Raw genomic sequence first — 14,386 nt, forward strand, 5'->3', positions numbered from 1 at the left:
GACGTGGCCCAGCGCCTGGAGTGGACACGGGTGGGGACGTTGAATTGGCAGAGGACAAGAGATGGACCCCAGGGGATTAAAGTCACCGCCAGTTCTTGTTCCAGGGCCTCAGGCGGAGCAGCGCAGTGGATGTCATTAAATGTGTTGTTGGGGGTGGGAGCAGTGGCCGCACCCCTGGATTTCTCATGGACAAGTGGGGAAACAAATGCTAGGGTCAGAGCAGATCACTACTGCGGCAGAGGCCCCAGCCCAGAGCTGTGGCAAAGGGGATGGAAACTCAGAGGGACCCGAGAAGGGGGTACAGGGCACTGTTGTTCAGCATCAGGGACTGGGGAGAGAGCCTGGCTGCGGGTATTTCTGGGCCTTGTTCTCATCATAGGAAAGAGGCCCGTAAAGGTGGAAAGTGCTGGGCACCATGGTGCGCGCCTGTCATCCCAGCTGCTCAGGAGGCTGAGGCAGGAGGATCTCGAGTTCCAAGCCAGCCTCAGCCACAGTGAGACCCTGAGCAGCTCAGTGAGACCCTGTCTCTCAATAAAATACAGAACAGGGCTGGGGATGGGGCTCAGTGGCCAAGTGACCCTGGGTTCAATCCCTTGTACTCCCCCCAAAAAATAAATAAAAATTTAAAAATAAAGGCAGAAAGTGAGTCATAGACCAATCTAGATGCACGCTGCCATTCTGTAAGAATTAGAAGTCCCTTTGGCGAAATTAAAGATCATCCTATAACATAATGGGCCTGGTCTCTTTTAAAAAAAAGAAAAAGTCAAGTCAGAAAGAACAAAGGCCAAGGAATGTCCCATCACGGTGTCTCTCTGACCCTCAGTTTCCTCATCTGAAGATCGGCGCCGTTTCCCACAGTACCGCGTCCTCAGGTGTTCACGTCTGATACACAGTGGACATCCTCTGCCCCGGGCCGCGCCTTTGAAATGACTGTTTTTATTACTACTTAGACTAGAGCTACCCCAGGACCTGAAGTCATGAATCTGTTTGGGGCAGACCTCATTAACTGTCCGTCCGAGATGGCGCGTTATGGGAAGAGTGTGCCCGTGGCTTCTGTGAGCTCACCTGCGCGGTGTCTGCGTTGCTGTCTGGGTTTTGCTGGGATGCGTTTCCCCGCGTGCGCGAGGACTGAAACGCCAACGTCTTGTTGGGACGGTTGGAGTCGGCAGCGCGGCTCTCAGCAGGCCCCAGGTCCTCGACTGCCTCGGGAAGTGGGGGATCTGGAGGTCTCCTAGAGCCACGCATTCCCTTTTCCCATTGAAGAGCATCCAGTGGGGTTTGTGTCCCCTGCAAACAAATGTGGGCAGAACCAAACTGGCGGCTTTGTGAGAGACCAACCAGGGCTGCAGGCAGTGGCCCTGGGAACTTGGGGCACCCAGCCTGGTCCCTTGGATTGATCTGCCTCCTATCTGGAAGTCCTCAGTCCACAGAGGGCAGCAGGGAGGAGAGAGAAAAGGCACGTGCCACCTGGGGTCCTGGCTGAGCAATGGTTAGATGTGACGTTCTTTGGTGACACAGAGAGGTTTTGTTCCTCTCTGACTCTAGCTCCGCCTAAGGACTGGTGCAGTAGAGATCATCTTTTGGGGGGGCAGGAAGGGAGGGTAGTGGGAACTGAACTCAGGGGCCCTTGACCACTGAGCCCCATCCCCAGCCCTATTTTGCATTTTATTTAGAGACAGGGTCTCACTGAGTTCTTTAGGGCCTCACCATTGCAAAGGCTGGCCTTGAACTCGAGATCCTCCTGCCTCAGCCTCCTGAGCAGCTGGGATGACAGGCGTGGGCCACCTTGCCCAATGAGATCATCTTGGACAAAGAGAAGGTGGGTCTCGAATGAATGAATGAATCTGACCTCGTTCCCAGTCAGCCATCTGGGCCTCCACTTTCTCTCTGTAACAGACACAGCTGTAACAGACACCTTTGAAGATTCCACCATAGTTAAGTGAGATACTGTAAAGGGAGCCTCAGCAGGAGGTCCTAGTGCAGTGCAGAATGGGCTCAGCCTCATCAGGGGCTGCTCTCCTCGGAACTAAGGAGAGAGGAGGCTGCCCCAATGCCATCGGTGCCCTGGTGTCAGGGCACCGGGAGGACCAGTCGTCATCCAGGGTTTGTGGCTGATCTGAGATGAACCTTGGTCATAAACCACCAGCCAGTGGGTGACAGATTCGCTCCCCTGGTCCCGCGTCTGCTTAGAGCCTCAACTTTATTAAACTAGACAGTAAAACACCTCCCGTCGGGAAGCGGAGCGTGAATGTGGTCGTTGTAAAGTTAACGCTTGCTTCAGATCCCACAGAGCATTTCACCGGGGGAGGGTGATGAGGTGGTGGGTTCTGTTCCTGATGGCTGTCTGTCCTACACCGAGGCGTTCCCCTCTCGGGACTCCCGGGAAAGGTCATCCTCCCATGGCTCCGCAGTGTGTCTCCACGGATGACCCCCTGCGTGTCTGGTACTGTGCTAAGCTCCTGAGGGGACATCTCTCCTTTCCATCTCACAGCCACTCAGTGAAAGAGCACAGTTATCTTCCCGCAGGCTGTTTCCATAAAGCACAGGTGACGCGCCCAAGGCCACGCGGCTCCACCAATAACAACGCTGAGGTTCAGCCTCAGGCCTCTGTGACCTTGAACCCCACGCTCCAGGTTACCCTTGCTGTCACACAGGGACTGGGCGCCTGCTGCTGGCTCGGGTGTGCCATGCGCTGGGCTAGGTGTCCACGACATGGATGGGAAGATCTCCTGTCGTGTGTCTGCTGATAGGAAGCAGTCCCGCATGCTAGTTAAGAACGGTGGCCCTCGGCAGCTACTCAGTCAACAGGCTGCACTAACTGAGCTACCATTATCTGGGATGTGGAGTAGTGACCGGTGTGGGCTCAGAGAGGGGGGACCTCAGAGTCCAGTAGGGGAAAATGACTTTAGAGTATGTGCCTCTCTGGGGTAGTGAGTGATGACGATTATAATCCATCTCTTTCTTTTCTTTTTTTGACCACTGAGCCCTGTCCCCAGCCCTACTTTGTGTTTTATTTAGAGACAGTGTCTCACTGAGTGGCTTAGGGCCTTGCTGTTGCTGAGGCGGCTCTGAACTCGCGATCCTCCTGCCTCAGCCTCCCGAGTCTCTGGGGTGACAGGTGTGAGCCACTGTGCCTGGCTGTAACCCATTTCTGTTGTGCAGTCTGGCATGGCATAACCGGGCACGTGCCGTGTTCCAGCATAATCCTGGGTTCTGGGCTCTGGGTGACGCCATGTGAGTACACAGTGGTGTTGCGGCCTTTGGAATTTTCTGGAATAAATACGTGCAGGACAGGATCTATTGCTGAGTTAGTGACGATGACGGTGATGACTCATAATTATCTAGGGCGTAAATTCTGGGGGTAATTGAGACCGACCCCTGGTCTTAGGAGTGTTCAGGGTTCACCTCGAGAGGCTTCCCTCCCATCCTGTGTTGAGGCCCATTTATCAGCTTCATCTTGCTCTTGAGGAAGCGGAGGCCTAGTGGAGTTCAGGAACCTGCTGAAACCTACTCATTGGGTTAAGGAGAGAGGCGGAAGGCTTTCTTTAAAAACAACAATGAGCACCCCAAGAAACAGAAAACGAAAACAAAGCTCAGTTTTTAACCCCAGTTGAAGTAGTGGTATGCAAATTAGCCCCAGCACATCATTTTTTATTTATGCCATAAATTAGGCAAATTTCCCTTCCCGAAGCCCTGGAAAATGAGGCTTGATTCCACATATTTTGCATTAATTTCCAAGGCAGTTGGCCCCAAATTAGCTTTACAACTTGATAAACCTGCTTTCAAAGGGGGCATAGAAAGCAGAGGGCTGATCAGAAGTCTTTAGGGAATGAGATGTGGGAAGACTGTTGTCTTTCTCCCTCTGCAAATGCTTTGCTGTTGGGTGCTGCACTTCCACCTCCAGGATTGTCACGTACAGCCCCATAGGTTGTGCACTGCTTAATTCTGTTGCGGGGGCGGGGGAGGGCTCCATTCACAGATGCTGTAGTCCTAATAGGTCCCCTGCAGCCCTGCAGGGAGGTGGCCATATGCATCACACTCTCTCTGTGCACCTTGCTGAAGGAGGCCTGGGAAGTGCGAGATTCTGTCTTGGCAAATAAGAACCGAGGCTTGAGGAGAGTAAGTGACTTCCGCCAGCATTACACAACCCAGGGTGGCAGAGCTGGGATCCGTGCCCAGGCCTACTCTAATGCAGTGTCCACCACGCTCAGAAAGTTCACTCCCAGAACATTCTTCTGGGCCGGCACCTCCTCCCCGTTCCCATAACGTGACAGCTCTGGGGAAATGTGCACTCAAGCCACCCACGGGGCTCCTCCAAGGTGAGCCCACGACCCCACGCCTGCTCCTGAAGGAGGGACAGTCCTGGAGCTCCTCTCCACTGTGAATCAGAGTGGGTCACCTTCAAGTGCCCCCAGGCAGGCGAGTGGGTGCACCCCTCCTTGCCCTGTGCCACCCCAGCTCCCACCAGGAGCGCTGCTGACCCAGACAATGCGAAGGTCGTGCGATTTCTGCAAATGCTTTTACCTCCTCTGCCCAACACTTTGGGTCTCGGCTGACGACTGCGGGCTGTTCACTTATTCACTAAAACAACCGAGAACAGGGAGCCAGCCCCAAGGCCCAAGGACCTCGTTGTCCGGAGGGGTGGGAGCCCGCAGTAGACAGCCCCAGGCCCCCCAAGGATTTTGGGGCTTCGGTGAAGCCGCGGCCTGGGGAAGGAGCAGGTGGGCCTCCCCCGCCACCTCTGAGCCAGGAGGAGGGCAGCCAGGGAGCAGCAGAGCCAGTGCAGGAGAAGTCCCCCCGGACAGTGGTCCACCCAGGGCAGGCGCCTGTTCCCTGGTGTGTTTGCCCCCCAGCCAAGGTGGCCGGCTCCCCAGAGCCACCGACCGCCTGTCTACTTCCTGGTGGCAGGGAGTGAGCGGGACAGGCCACGTTCCTCTTTGCGACCTGAGGTGGGAAGGACGGAGAGGCTGAGTGTGAGAAGATACGCGTGCACCGCCATGACCTGGAAAAACAGCAGCACCCCGGAGAACTTTCTGGAAAGACGGAAACCTGCGTTCACTCCCCATCGTCATCCACGCTTGGCTATTGGGTGCCAACGTGACTGAGGAACTCAAATTAAATGTTAGCTAATTTACGTGGCCCCCGGTGGCTAGTGGGTACCATGTCACACGGTGCGTGAGAGGAGTTAAAGCTAGAGAAGTCATAATGTCCTGGGGCAGCGAGCTGAGGAGGGTGGTGAGCAGCAGGCGGGCGAGAGAAGGGCCAGAGGGAGGGGTGCACAGAGAATCAGGGGTCACGAAGGGGAGGGACGGACACAGAAGCCAGTCCCTGGGACACGCTGGGCTCAATGTCTTCAGAATCCTGACAGCCAATGACCGTATTCTTGGCTGCCCAGTCCCTGTTCTCTCTTGTCTCCTTGGGCTCCTATAACAAGAAAGCCCTCACTGGGTGACCTCTAAACATCAGACACCCCTTCTCACCCATCTAGAGATGGCCAGCCCAGGGGCACAGTGCAGGCACACTCAACGTCTACCGGGACACACAGGGCAACTTCTTGCTGTACCCCCACGTGCAGCAGGGGGCGAGGGAACTCTTTCCTAAGGCCACAACCCCAAAAGCCCCACCTCCTACCGTGGTCACTGGGATTGTGGGCAGGGCATGGCCCTCAGACCACAGCACCGGAAAAACGGCAAATCCTATTAAAACGTGGTGTCTCCTCTTTTGGAAGCCAGTGCCCATCTGAGAATACGAGGATCGGCCCAGAGCGGACACAATTCACCATCACAGTTGTCCCCACTACCAGCCACCCCAGCGCATCAGGGCTAAGTCACTTGGCCAAGGTCTCAGAACCAGTTTCTCCCGGTTGGTCACCACGACTGGCTTCACACTGTACTTGGGCTGAACCCAGCTGGGCTCTGTGTCCTGGGCAGTGACCCTCGGGCACTCGAACTCATGTGTGACGTTCAACTTTGGCACAGGGCCATGGCTGAACCAGGGTTGGGTGAGACAGAGAAGGAAACAGTCACTGAGAGGCCCCGTCTCCCAGCCCCCTTCCCCCTATGGCCATCGTAAGCTCCGACCCGCGGGTTCGACTGTACCCATCACCTGGTTCTAAGCCAGCCCCACGGTCCCTGGCGTCCAGCCTCTCGGCCAAGATGGGCAACGGCCCCACAGCGCTGCCTCCTTCAGCCCTTCCCTGGTTCCCCGCACCCCAGACCCACCCGGGCTTCCCAGTCAGCCAGTGGCCATGACCATGGTGAGGGCAGGGTGCACCTGGCCCCGGGCCTGCCTCCCCAGCCTCCTCGGTCTCCTCTCGCCTGCTTGACTCGGGCCATCTGCTTGCATGGCACCATTTCCAGGTGCCCCCGAGTCAGGTGCCAGCTCAGCACGCGGGGTGCCAGGCCTGGCTCTGGCTCCCGCTGAGCCTGTTTCATGCAGTCACTCGGCCAATGGCTCGGGGACGTAAGTATCCACCACGGGTGACGGAGGCCAGAGGCCTGCCGGGGGCAGCAGCTGGTCGGAGTTTCCTGGCCACGTCCCCAGATCTCAGAGCAGACACTGGGGAGAGCAAGGACGCCGTGCTTCCTGAGATCACCTTAGATGGGGGTCAGGAGACGGGAAGGAGGGGCCAAGCCCCGGCCCTGACCCCCGGGCGCAGCGGGACTTAGAGGAAGCTCTTCCCTTGTCTCTGCGTCTCCTTCCTTAATAAGATGAAAACGTCGGGGAGAGGACAGAGCCAGGCTGGGTCCCCAGGAAGGGGATCGGATGGAGATGACAGACAGCAGGAAGGAAGGAGCTGACCATGCCAGTCCCTCCCCCACGGCACATCCGCAGGAGGGGCCTCAGTGTAGCCCATCGCCTCTCCACATAGTCCAAGTCCCAGCTCAAGGTGACGCAGTGACTTGCACCAGGACACTTAGAAGCATCAGACTTCAACTCACGTTGTTTTGACTCTAAAGTCTGTATTTCTGACTCGGTTTGCTCTCTGCACCCAGTTTTTTTAGGGGGGGGTACCAAGGATTGAACTCAGGGGCACTCCACCACTGAGCCCCACCCCCAGCCCTATTCTGTGTTTTATTTAAAGACAGGGTGTCACTGAGCTGCTTAGGGCCTTACCATTGCTGAGGCTGGCTTTGAACTCTCCATCCTCCTGCCTCAGCCTCCCGAGCTGCTGGGAGGACAGGCGTGGGCCACCGCGCCCGGCTTCATACCCAGTTTTCAGCTGGGCATTTGCTTTCTTTGATGTTGCCCCCCAAACAAAGAGAAGGCAGGTCCTAAAACAACCTGTGCTGCTGCGTCTGAAATGTCTAGTTTGAAATGAATTGAGCCCCAGGGTGAAAAACTGCACCCAATATCGCCCTTGGAAAGAATGATGGCTTCAGAGAAGACCCAGGGGACGGGCTGTCCTGTGTGTCCGTTTGTGCGAAGGCGTATTTTTCTGCTCCCTTTGTGAAGTGCGTTTCCCTCCCCTCCGTCCTTTACTTCGCCCTCCTCCCCCTTTTCTTATGGAGCTCCTCGGTGACTCCACATCTATTACCTCATTGATTTCCCGTGCAGTCACCCTACAAGGTAGGACCCTCTATTAGTCTCTTTTCAATGAAAATCGAGGCTTAGCGGGAGACTGCCTCAGACCACACCAATGTAGGAAAAAGAGTTGGGAATTAAATTCAGGCCTTGGGACTCCAGCTCCACCTCCCCACAAGGAAGATTAAGATGAAAGGCAGTAGAACACAGTTAGGTCCGGGCTAAGGGAGATATAGATGAGTGAAATTCACGTGGGACTCTCCAAGAGTTCATTGTCCAGGAGTAAGGAGGCGTGTAAACTGGTCATCTATCAATCACCCCAGAACAGGGAGAAAAGGTGGGGGACCAGAGAGGAAATCACTGGTCTAGGATCATAGAGGCCAGAGAGGTCTTCAAGAAGGAGAGAATTCAGAACTGGGTTTTGCAGGGTGGATAGGAGTTCGCCTGGTGAGTGATAATAGCAATAATGGCAAATTTTAATAGCCAAGTGCATGCAAGGAGCTGGCTACATCCACACAGCTGGCTTTTCTTAATGACCTCGGAAGGGACATACAGCCCTTCCTCTTGACCCATCAGGACAAAACAGGCTCAAAGAACTAAAGCCAACAGTTTGAGACCAGGATGCTGAAATCAGCCAGCTGGGACTTTAAACTCGAGTTCTCAAAACACCCCACTGTACCTTTTCCTAGATGACAGTCTAGGGGGCAGGTAGCTGAATAAGACCAGAGTGATGCCTCCTCAGGAGTCCATCAGAAAGCCGCTACAGCAGGGGAGATGGGCTGTTGTCTGTCTCCACAAGCTGACCCCGGACACCTGACGTCACCACCCGGTGAGAAGACATCTCCCCTCTGGGGGACAGTTGGATGACCGTGCTCTCCAGGCTGGCCTGAGCTTTGCGTTTGGCCATGTGTTGTCAGGTACCCACCCTCGTCCCCCAGTGTCTATCTGGGCTTGTCAAGCCGGATGCCTCTACACACCGTCCCCGAGACCTTGACCAGGTGCCTGGCCCTTTCTTTCTTTCTTTTTTTTTTTTAAGTTGGTCCTGGGGATGGAACTCAGGGGCACTGACCACTGAGCCACACCCCAGCCCTATTTTGCATTTTATTTAGAGACAGGGTCTCACTGACCTGCTTAGGGACTCGACATTGCTGAGGCTGGCTTTGAATTTGCCATCCTCCTGCCTCAGCCTCCCGAGCTGTTGGGATGACAGGCGTGGGCCGCTGTGCCTGGCTGGTGCTTGTCTCTTTCTAAGCCTCGGCCCCTTGCTCTGTAAAATCAGGTCACCCTGTGATGGAGCTGGATGTGGAACCAAACAGTGACTGCAGGAGGAGCACAGTCCCCTGGCACAGTGAGTCCAGGACAAATGGAAGCCATGGTGTGACTTGCTGTCACTCTCTTATGGAATGGGGTGGCGGAGGTGGCCCCTTCAGCTGTCCCCACCAGCACCCACCTCCCCGAGTCTCCATTCCGTGGTGAACACAAAGCCCCTTATTTCCCTGGTCCCATCCTCATCCTGTGACAGGACAGCTTTGTGAATACGATAGTGATTTTTGTGACCCTTTTTATGGATGGAAATATTGAGGTTCCCAGGTAAAAAAAGTGGTTGAGCTTAGGTCCTGAAGGCAGAGGCCCAGAGAAATCAGTCTTACACAATGTCCACTCCGCCTTTATGGTCGGGGGACCTGGCGACAGGAGAGATGACCAACAGCCAGAGTTGCCGCATGGAGCAAGGAACCAGATGGACAGCTTCCTGATCTTTCCGGAAGCCTTGGGGGTAATCCTAGTTGATTCCAGTCTCCATTTTGCCGGTCTCTGGTGAGCCGGGTGCTGACCCCACCCTGGTGGCTGCTCATGCATGGCCTGAAGGTGGCTTTTCCTAATACTCCAGAAGTAAGAGCAGGCTCCGGCATGGAAGCTTCTGGAGCTCACAGGCTCTGCAGTCAGCCCACCTGGACTCCAACTGACCTGGCCACTCCCTAGCAGACACCACCTGGGGCACACAAAGCGGCTTTCTCTGAGCTCTGGTTTCCTCATCTACAAGCTGCAGGGCGATTATGAAGATCAGATAAAATAACCAGCGTAAGCGTCTGACATCTATTAAGTTCTCATTAGCTGTGATAATTATGGATTAATTGCCTACAAATAAAATGGCCACCTGTATCACTTTCTGGCTCACTTCAATTGGACCTGCTTTACTCAGGGGCTTGCTTTACACCAGGAACTCTGTCCGACTTTGGGGACACATTCGACCTGCATCTGACAAATATTTATATGCCCTTCCCCCACACCAGCAAAACCTGTGCCCGCGCTTGGAGGGTGTGGGATATAAAAGGCGCTGGGGGACCTGGTGTTGAGAGTTGTGTTGTGTGTGTGTAAAGCACGGGGCAGGATGCTCTACGACGCACATTTATGTATAGACACACATATAAATAGTGAAATGGTTACTATGGTGAATCAAGTTAACATATGCATCTCTCCTATAGTTATTCATTCCCTACCCCCACCCCCACGGCAAGAGCAATTATAATCTCAGTTAGCAAAAATCTTGAAGATAACATATATACTCGGTGTTAAAGGATTCTGGTGCAGGACAGGGTTTGCTGCCACACTGCACCACCTTCCTGGCCTGATCATGCTGGGCGCCATGCTGCACCTCTCTGTGCCTCAATTTCCCTGATCCTTACAAAGGGGATAATAACTGCGTCTCTCTGGCGGGGCTGTTGGAAGGGTTCTCTGCCTGATCTATATAAACATTTATCCCAACGCTTAGGACAAAGCCAGGTGTAGTGGCGCAGGCCTGTCAGCCCAGTGGCTCCGGAGGCTGAGGCAGTAGGATCATGAGTTCGAGGCCAGCCTCAGCAACATGGTGAGGCCGCAAGCAACTTAGCAAGACCCTGTCTTAAAATTTAAAAAAATTTTAAAATGGGCCGGGAGGATGTGGCTTAGGGGTAAAGTACCCTTGGGTTCCATCCCTGGTACCAAAAGAAAAACAAAAACGAAAAACTTTGAACAACAACAAAAAAAATCAACACTCGATAAATGCTGTTTGCATTTCTTAACTGCCGTCCCCCTCCCTGGAGCAGGTCACCGGGCCACCGACCTCCTTCCAGTGCACCACCCTTTCCCTGCCCTGGAAGCCCTCAGGTTCCTGCTCTGCTCCCTATTGTCACCACCACACAAGGGCCGGCTGTGCCTGGGGATCTACAGTCACCAGAGGATCACGCAAATAGGCAGATCCAGGAAGCCTGCGTGCCCAGGGCTGGCTCCTCGGCGGCTGCCCTCCCCTCCTTGAGAACCCAATGGCAGCCTCTAGTGGACACAGCGCACGGAGCCTGGGAGGCGGAGGGGGGGCACGGAGGAGGGGCGGCTCCGGGGTCTTTTTTGAGGGTGAGCATGTGCACCCGCCTCCCCTTCCCTCGCACGCCCTCTGTCTCTCTCTCCGGCTCCAGAATGGAGCCTTGTCAGGATTTTTTCACTCCCCTGTTGTAGAGATCTCCTCTGGCTTGGTGGTCACTGTCACATCTTTTCAAGGCCAGCTTACCCTGGTGAGAAGTTGACTCTCACTGTGGGGGGCGGTAGCTCCCCAGTGTCCCTCTACCAAAGCACTTGGCATGGACCCTGGTGGCCGGCTTTCAGGGCTGCACTTCCTGGGAGGGGGACCTCAGAATGTGACATGGGGTCTCCTACATGCATGGTGCTATGGAGGGAACGTCTGTGTCCCCCCCAAAACCCCCTATGATGAAACCCGGAGCAATGATATGTTTGCAAGTATTTAGGTTTAGATGAGGTCCCCAGGGTCCAGTGTCCACAGTGGGATTAGTGCCCTTATGAGGGGAGGAGATCAGAGCTAGGGCTGGGGCTGTAGCTCAGCGGTAGAGCACGTGCCTGGAACATGTGAGGCCCTGGGTTCGAATCTTAGCATCACATTAAAAAAATGATAAAGGTTTTGTGTCCATCTACAACTAAAAAAATTTTTTTAAAAAAGAATGGAGATCAGAGCTCTCCTCTCTCTCCTGATCATTCAGCTAGAATGTGCACATCTGCAAACCAGGAAGGGAGCCCTCACCTTGATCTTGGACTTTCCAGCTCCCAGAAATGTGAGAAATAAAATGCTGCCGTTGACGCCATCCAGGCGAAGGTATTTTTGTTACAGCAGCCTGCGAGGACTGAGGCGTGTAGGAAGTGCTCAGCAAATGTGCATGAGTGAGTGAAAAAATAGCTTTTCTCGGGAGATTCTCTTCTTATGTTCTTTTCCCAACAATTCACCTGCCGTCCTGTGTCTCTGGTCCTATGAACTCTGACTTCCTGACAATGATCTGGAAGCTCAAAGCAACACACTCTGAGCGTTTGGAACAGAAGGGCATTTGCACCAGGAACGGCAAACTTCTCGCCTGCCAAATGCAGCAACGGGAGCTACTCACTACCCCTTCTTCTGCTTCTTCTACTTTGGCCTCCATTATTTCAATCTTTACGCCAACATCTGCTTCCCACCAACCTCAGGGGGGTGCTTCCTTGGTGCCTACTCATCAGAGCAGTTTGCCCTTTGGAAAGCAGGAAAGCATTGCTTATGCACCTAAGGTGTATCAGGTGCATTCACACGAGTTATGTAATCCGTATAACCATCCCCAGGCCTGGAACCTTCAGCTCCTCTTCTCCTCCCTCCATCCACAGATGACGGGATGGAGGCTCAGAAGATGGTCCCTCTGAAGGTCACTCATTCCCAAGCACTGGAGCTGGGCTCTGGACCCAGATTGCTCCAATTTCAAAGCCACATTTTTTTTTTTCTAAAAATCAAATTCCTGTGCCCAGCTCATTCCAACTCTCCAGAATGCCTTGCCAGGTCTGTTTGGTGTTTGGCAATTCGGCTCCATGAAGGGAACTAGGAGCTGGTGTCAAGGGGGTGGCGCAGCCCTGCATTCTACCGACGCCCTCCTGGGAACACTCTGGTGCTTGCTTTTTATTTTTCCTTCCTCTTTTTCGTGGCACATGTCAAGCCATCAGCGATTTCTCTCCCTGAGAAATAAGAAGCAAGTGTAGTAAGCAGACAGAGGGAGGCGGCAAGGCCACCCTGCGTCTGGAAAGAGCGGCGTTCTGCTGACTCTGGGCACTGCCCACACCTGGCGGCTGCTCGGGTCAGGATTTGCCTCCCTGCTCCTCTCAGTCACTAACCATAGCTTCGAGCGCCCCTAGTGGAGATCTGCGGTATGGGCGGACTGCAGAAATTGTGGACCAAAGAGGAGAGCCTGCAAATCCAGCTCGTTGGAACAGCTTGCAGGAACAGACTCGTGAGCAAAAAGCAGAAAACAAGCCACTCTGATCAGGAAACATTCTTTTGCCTTGGAAGGACAAGGAAATGAATGGAACGTTAATTCCCTAATGCCCCAGGGAGCCACGTGAACACGAGAAGAATCCCTAGAGCCTGGCTTAGGCGGTACCTGGCAGGGGGGAGGGGCCCAAACCCCACGCCAAGAACGTGAACCATAATGAAAATAGTCTTTAAGTGAATCTCACAACAATGCCCATCAGAGACCGGGGGAAGCAGCAAATTCGAGTCTTATTGAGCAATATTGAATTCGCCTTATTAATTCAAGGGGAAAAAAGAAGAAAAGAAATTACACTGGAGCTCTGCAATCTTAGCACGTAGTTACAATTATTCCCCATGTGCAAATCTCAGACAATAAGGAGCCTCTTCAAAAACAAGTTATACTTTATACTTATTCATGCCTTACAGCAAAATGGCCCAGAGAATCACGTGCCCTGCATGAGAATGTAGCAACAAGTTCCTTTCAAGTACTTACAAATCCCCCTCCCTCCAGCACACACAGAGGGACCAGTCTGCAACTCTGGATGATGGCACGGTCCCCCCTCTGACATTAGTGGCCCTTCCTTAGGCTCTAGGTTAAAAATAGAATTTATGGCAGAAGGTCAATTTTCTCCAAATGTACCATCAGGATTGGTAATGCTCATTGGCTACCCTCGGGCCCTCTTCATGACTCAGAGATTCAGAGTCAGAACCACACGGTTATTAATGAGCCTTCTGAAGTCGTCCGTCAGTTGACTTTAATTTGGTGGTGACCCAAAGTTAATTAAATATATATACTGGCTAGCCATTGTGCGGAGCAGTCGGAAACAGGAGTGTGGAATGTCTTAAGATCTAAAGCACACACAGGCACCCAGACTCCTACACACACACACACTCACACACACACACACACGCACACGCACTAAAGGAAATAGCACATGTTAGAAGCCTGGTCTTGTATAACAATTCCATCTGTGCCATTCAGACAGTTTTCCTGGGAGGTCGTGTGTTGGAGAGTATAGACCCCAGAGGTCGACTCACTTTAGAAAACCCATCAAGCTGCTGGGTAGCTCTGGTGTATGTGTGTGTGTGTGTGTGTGTGTGTGTATTAGTCACCACACAGATTCAAAAGGGCCACGGAGGACAGCGATCTGGACCTCGTTCAAGGCCACCAAGCTATTGTTGGATGGAGACAGCTAATTAAGAAAGGGCTTGCTGTGGTGGATGGGATTTATTTCAACCCAATCTCTTCCCCCCATCTCTCCCAGGGGGACTGTGTGGCTCTGCGCACACTGTAAAATCTCATTGCCTCATAAAGGGGGCTTCCTCATGTTATGCTTTGTTAAGCAAAAGGTAATGAATTATTTCCTTTGCTCTGCACGGGGGGCTCCACATTTAAAGAGAAGGCCTTGGGAGATAGAATGCCTGATTTCTGCTGAGGAGGGCACTCCAGGCCACAGGAGGAGGAAGAGTTTTAAGGGAGAGGAACCCAGAGTTGGGGCCCAGGGAGCTGAGAGCTGTCCGAGGCCTTCGGTGCTGAAACCGGGTGTGCGCACAGGG

The sequence above is a fragment of the Marmota flaviventris genome, chromosome 1 (assembly GCF_047511675.1).
Source record: "Marmota flaviventris isolate mMarFla1 chromosome 1, mMarFla1.hap1, whole genome shotgun sequence".
NCBI classification, from domain to species: Eukaryota; Metazoa; Chordata; class Mammalia; order Rodentia; family Sciuridae; genus Marmota; species Marmota flaviventris.